Here is a 7,203-nt window from a genome sequence, read left to right as displayed (position 1 = left end):
GTGAGTTTAGGGGATTTAAAGTATTGCCTCCAATACCATGAAGTCAGTATAAGGATCTTTTAGGCAGAGTAGCATAGGTTTCATGTTAGTCATAAGAATGTTAAAAATAAGCTAACTTCAACACAATAAACACCAGTTCTGATCAACAGGTGGAGCTTGAAACTGTGTTCTGAAGAAAGAAATTACATGTATTATCGTGTATTTTTGTAATATTAATATTTTTTTGTGATCAAATATCTCAGGATCAAAATACTTTATCTTTTAAGAGCACGACTTTTATTTACAAAATTTACATGTACAAAACCTACTCTATTCACATATCAAAGGAAAGACAAATCTTATCATTATCTTAGTGTTATTTCATATATTTGTTTTCATGAGGACTTGCTCAGTCTCCTCACTTGGAGTTTCTTATTTATGGCCAGTTATGTTAAAAATAAAGTATTAATTTATTGTTAAGGCAGATAGATACTGCGACTTGAGAAACATCCTTGTTAAACATCTGCCGTTAAACTGTGATATTTATGAAAATGGATTGCTGTCAATGTAGGTCTGGAAATGGAAGATGGTTACGACATATTTTCTGACTAAACTTTTTCTGTTTTATATATTGTATTAGAAACATTCAGGCTTTTCTTGTTCTGTGAATTATTTGATTTGGAGAAAACAAACCCAAATGGGTGGTGAATTTGTATAATAGTTTGAACAAATGTAAATTCCACTAATAAATTATCGATCTGATCAAAGGACTTAATTCCATACTAAAGAAATAGCAGATGAAATGTGATATTAAATGTGTAAGAAACTGTATTGTTGTGGTAAGCTCACTGATAGCTGCTCATAAAGCATATGATGTTAAAGTATTTTCTTTTATGGACATAATATATTTAATAACACCAACCAATCATATAGATGAGGCTTTAGACGAGAAATGCCTCACATAAATAAAAATTTAGTTTTTATTATTAAGAATATCTCATTTCTGTACACTTAAGTCTTTTGTACCCTACTGGTAATAAGTAACGTATTTTAACCTGTCCTGAGAAAATCTTTTAAAGGGAAGAAAATAAGTCTCTTGTATGCAAATGTTATTTTACAAAGTTGTTATTAACATTGCTAAATTATACAGGTTAATTTTTCTAATGTAATTAGTCAGATATGTTATGACAGCATGTCTGAAGGAAAGTGGTCAAAGCTAGAACATAATAAAAAGAACTTGTACTTTATTTAAGCCACTTTTGTTTCTGTTTAGTTTTCTTGTTACTGTGTCATAATATACAGAGTGACATCTGTGTTATCTAGAGTCAGATTAAAAGGTTTAGTATGTCACAGTTTTATTAAGTATTTAGTATATTTAGACTTTATGTAATATCTAATTTATTTTATAGTGGCTGGTACCCTGAAATCGCAATCTTTTGGTGATGGGGTGAAATCCCATTACCGAACGTGCTCACCCTATGGCTGTGGGGCATTATAATGTGGCATTCAATTTGACTTTTCATTTGTAAAGTGTAGTCCAAGAGTTAGCAATGGATGGTGTTGTTTAGCTGTCTTCCCTCTAGTTTGTCACTGCTAAATTAGTGACAGTTAGTGTAGATATTCCTTGAGTAGCTTTAACAAAATTATCAAGACAAACTAATTTCTGTATGTCTCATTTTCATGTTGTTTAATGCACCTGTTTTACATAGTTTATTGTGAGACATTTATTCACTTGCAACATATTGAAATAGTTTATTATATTCTATTGGGTTTTTACTATATGATCAGTGTTGTCATGTTAGTTCATTAAATGTACCCATTGGAATTAATTAGAAAAATATTTTTGTCACTTGTAAGATAGTAAAACAAAAGTAACATGTTACATGCTTAACTACCATTCTGTCTTTTCAGAACATATACTTTCTGTCATGGCATCTGCTGAGGGTGAAGTTTGCTTCCCCTGGAAAATGAGAAACATAATTTTTATTCATTCAGCATATAAATGTTTTATTCAGTTAAGAGTTTCATACCAATTTGCCTCCTACCCTCCCCTCCACTCCTGGAAAATTTCTGCAGATGCTATACTTTCTATAAACACTCAAACATTTTATCCTGGAATGCAAAACCAGTATGTTTTCTAATAGCTGATTTTAATAACATGCATGCATGTTCAGCTGTTACTGGTACCATATTTCTTGTATTTTGTAGTTTTTCTTAGTTATCAGTCTGTAGGGTTTACTCATCTTAGAATCCAGTTATTAACAACTTATAAATGTATTCACCTGCATCATTACATATTACAATTATCTTGTGTTTCTCTTGGCTAATGATTACTACAATAATCCTACCTGTTTGTTAACTGACTAGATTTTTAATATTTCACAAAATATCAAAATTACAAAAATTATTAATTTAGAATCTCATAATGAATTATTGTCAAACAGTTTAATAAAGGAGACTGTTATATATAGGAAAGTTAGACTATAGAGTTTTCTGAGTTTTTTGTGAAGTTTTAACAAATAACGAGAATTGTTCTGATGTAATTAGATTTATGTTTACCTATACAGTGCTGTTTTTTCCTTTTAAAACAGCATAAGCGTGACATAATGCTATGAAAAACATTCTATATCATAAGGTTTTTACTTAAAGTAAATGTTTAGACAAGGGATTTTTGTACAAAACTTTATTATTTAATTCAACTGGTCTCAAATAAATTGAGTACAAGGTTGTAAGCATGGTTGTGAATGTACCAGTAATTAATAACTAGAAATAATTCACCAAATGTTTGTGTTTGAAACCACCTGAGAAACAAACTTAATCAAATTACTTTTTTTCCAGCATTTTCCCTTAAAAAATATTTTATTCTGATAAACATTCAACGACTTTGTGCCCAACCACACTCAAGCAAGTGGGCACAGTTTAGATAGCCCATTGTTGAGCTTTCTACCTAACAGCAAACAAACATACCTTACATTTTGTAGTTTTAGGCTTAAAGGCATGAAATTATAACAGAAATGACTAAAATAAAGAAATGCTTTAGAACTAAATTTTCACATGGGATAACAGCAGACTTAAGGCCATGTTACATACTCTGAATTTTTAAATAAATTTATTGTAACTAGTGCCTTACCACCCCAAATAGCTCTCATTTCCACAACAGAGCAACCTGTTATATAACCATAGTGGTTAGAATCTCATAAACGAAATTATTGGTGAATTTAAATAAATTTAAAGGAAAATGTAGTTCTAGGTTGTGCCAAGCTAGCTATTTAACACCTGGGGTAGTTTTAATTACTTAAAAAAAACGTTTAGCAACCAACAAGGTTGTCTTGGGTTAAACTTTCAATACAATATTATGTAATATTCACGTAGTTGTTCAAGAATAGCAAAATTATTTTAAAGGTAGAGATATTAACAAACATGGACAGGTTTTTATGTTCAGTAAAAATATTTAAAAATAAAGTGGTAATGTTGTTATTTGACAGAATTGTGTGGAATAAATTTTTATAAATTACAAGAATGATATGTGTATTGTATCAGAAAGTTCTGTAGTCCTAACATGAACACTTCTTCATGAAAGCTATTAACGAAATTATATACACATACGAACATAAAGTATAAAACATATTACCATAAAAGCAGTGGTTAAAGTGTGGGTAGGGTTAGGTTCCTGTAACTATAGGAGCTAAAAGGAGTTGAAACAATGTTAAGGACAACTAATGGTTCTTTGAGGAACTAAAGTAAGGACAAAAACCAGAATTCACTGAACATGATATGATCTAGGAGCTATGGTGAACGTTTTATCTTGTCACCTATGTTTGTATGACTCTGAGTATAGTGAACATTTTATCTTGTCACCTACGTTTCTATGACTGGTTGTCATATGAGTGTGGTGAACATTTTATCTTGTCACCTACATTTGTATGGCTATGGTTGTTATTAGAATATGGTGAACATTTTACCATGTCACCTATGTTTGTATGACTCTGGTTGTCATCAAAGTATGGTGAACATTTCATCTTGTCACCTATGTTTGTATGACTCTGGTTGTCATTAGAGTATGGTGAACATTTTATCTTGTCACCTACATTTGTATGGCTATGGTTGTTATTAGAATATGGTGAATGTTTTATCTTTTCACCTACATTTGTATGATTAGTTGTCATCAAAGTATGGTGAACATTTCATCTTGTCACCTATGTTTGTATGACTCTGGTTGTCATTAGAGTATGGTGAACATTTTATCTTGTCACCTACATTTGTATGGCTATGGTTGTTATTAGAATATGGTGAATGTTTTATCTTTTCACCTACATTTGTATGATTAGTTGTCATCAAAGTATGGTGAACATTTCATCTTGTCACCTATGTTTGTATGACTCTGGTTGTCATTAAAGTATGGTGAACATTTTACCTTGTCACCTATGTTTGTATGACTGGTTGTCATTAGAGTATGGTGAACATTTTATCTTGTCACTTATGTTTGTATGACTCTGGTTGTCATTAGAGTATGGTGAACATTTTATCTTGTCACCAATGTTTGTATCACTCTGGTTGTCATTAGAGTATGGTGAACATTTTATCTTGTCACCAATGTTTGTATAACTCTGGTTGTCATTAGAGTATGGTGAACATTTTATCTTGTCACCAATGTTTGTATGACTCTGGTTGTCATTAGAGTATGGTGAACATCAGCAGCAAGAGTAGGATAATTTTTACATTTTCTAAGAATCAAGCTTTCTCTTCTATTCATTTTACCCTCAAGTGTCACAGTGGTATGTCTACAGACTTATACCTTTAGAAACTGGGTTTCAATACCTGTGGTGGGCACAGCACAGATTGCCCATTTAGACAAGGCATAACAGAAGCTTTGTGCTTAAACTAAATTCAAATAAACCTATTCACCTTTCCTCCACTCAGCACCTTAAGAATGATTTAATTCAAATTCAGGCTCTTCAATGTTCTTTTGTGGACACTGAATAACATGGGGGTTCATGTTACCATACGTTTATCTGTTGGAATCCTAAGATGTCTTACAACTTCTTCTCTGTCACTTTGAGAGGTTGAGTTCATCATTTGGTGGGTATTAACTACTCTAGGATTTTTTGAAGCTTTGTGCTTATTATTATTATTATTATTTACCAGATGGAGCCTTCTTCAGTTCTCTTCTCCTCAAACTTGCCATATCCTGATCGTGGTTGCATCACCTGTTGGGGAATATTGTATGGAGTGGATCATCCCTAACACTATTATGTTTCATTATTTACATGATGGGACTGTTGCCTCCTTGAAAGATTTTTGGCTACCCTCATGGCTATTCTCCATGCCTTGACTCATTTGTAAAAGACGTGAGAGACTTATTTTACCTTGACTCATTTGTAAAAGAGTTGAGTGACTTATTTTACCCTAACTCATTTACCCTCTTGTTATTTTCATTGGTATCCCACTTATGGCAGGTGTTGTATGGTCACATATCTTTCTTTCTAAATCCACACTAGCTACCAGTCGACCAATCTGTGAATTTCTTGATAGTAATAAGCTCTGATGAGATATAATGTTACATTAAACCACCTTCTGCACTTTCCTGGCAGTACAGTTACAACATAAAAATAAATACACTACTGGACAGCCACTCATGGACTATCATGAGTAAGGAAACTTAATGGAGTTTTGCTTAAGGGAGTTAGAATTTCAGTTTGTAATCCAAGACTTGATGATTTCTTTTTGCAGGTTGAGTGAAACATAACAGGTCCTGTAAGTTTAAGTTTGACTTGTTGCACTTTGCACTTCTTCAGATTGGACCAAGGTTTTGTACACTTGCTTGCCTTCTCTTCATAATTCCAGTGGCTCAACATGCATTGCTCTGTAACTTTCAGATTGGGTTCAAATAATATCACCTCAACTAAACAAGACCAAACAATACATCTCATGCTTTAGCCACTACAACTTGTATTTACATTTGATTCTACAGTCCTATAAATCCAAGAACAAAACATCGGACCTCATCTGCCTGATTTGGACTTGGATGAATTCATGTTATTCTAACAATATTAGGATTTCGTCTGTGTGGCTGGTTCACCTTTACTTCCCAAGAAGTGAACTTCATATGGTCTGAGCAAAAAGTGTACTTGTTCCAGAAGTAGTGCAGACTCCACTGGTGGGACTAAATCTAAATTTTGACACCTCTTTTCTATGCAGACACTTTAAATATGGGCCTTACCCTCAACAGCTACTCCATCCTCTCCATGTGGAATTCTAACTAAAATGTGGTAAATGAATTGTTCAGGAAGTTAATGTTTTCATATACTGATAATACTTACAGTTCTTCTACTCTCCCATCCTTCCTCCCCACAAAATGGTCAATTTTGGATCTGTTAATTTGACTGTCTCAAAAAGTGTATAGGAAGTAATAATGAAGAATTATATGTGGATCTATAATAGGGGGCACATTGATGTAAATGGAGAGAATTACAAGATTTAAACCAATGTGGGTGATATTGTGGGGTGTTAGGTTGGAGCAAGTGAGTTAAGATTCAAACCAATGCTTAGTTTGGCAAAGAAGGAAAACCTTCATTGAGATAAAGCTTAAATTTGAGAAGAGGTCAGAATTATCAAATATACCTTTTCGGTATATAAAAATTTTAACATTTATTAATACTCTTTCTCTATATGTACAGTCTACAAATGTTGAAGTTTAGAGCTTAGATTAGAAACATTCAAGCTTGTGAGAGTCTGCAGTAATCTTTATAATGATTCTCTTAGTGTTTCAGCAAATCTATTTCTGATGCATTCTCATTGGGAATGAATGTAACTGAGAAAACCTGGCCTTAAATAAATAAACAAAACAAAATCCAGACTGCTTAGTGCAGTCCCTAACATCCGTGACTGTGGATCATGTTCAGTTCAGTGCAAAAGTGCATTATACTCCAAGAACATCGCCCAGCTTGGTACCATCAAGACCGATGATTACAGGTGTCTTTCATGTTAGAGAGCTTATGTGAAACTCTCATAAAGGGTAGTCTTATCTTAAATGGTTACAGTTTTGAGGCTAGTCTGCATTACGCTGTTGTTTTCTTAAAGAAGGCATTTCACTCCACTTGTCCAAACTACCCAGCTGTATTCTAGGTACCAGATCATGGTTGAGGATTAACCTGCAATAGACTAGCATCCTGTTCAGTAAATTGGATTATCATTCTAATCTGCTTGTGTCACTTCAAACTGGAG

Source organism: Tachypleus tridentatus, chromosome 2, assembly GCF_004210375.1.
Source record: "Tachypleus tridentatus isolate NWPU-2018 chromosome 2, ASM421037v1, whole genome shotgun sequence".
Taxonomy (NCBI): Eukaryota; Metazoa; Arthropoda; class Merostomata; order Xiphosura; family Limulidae; genus Tachypleus; species Tachypleus tridentatus.
This window is presented reverse-complemented; position numbering follows the sequence as displayed.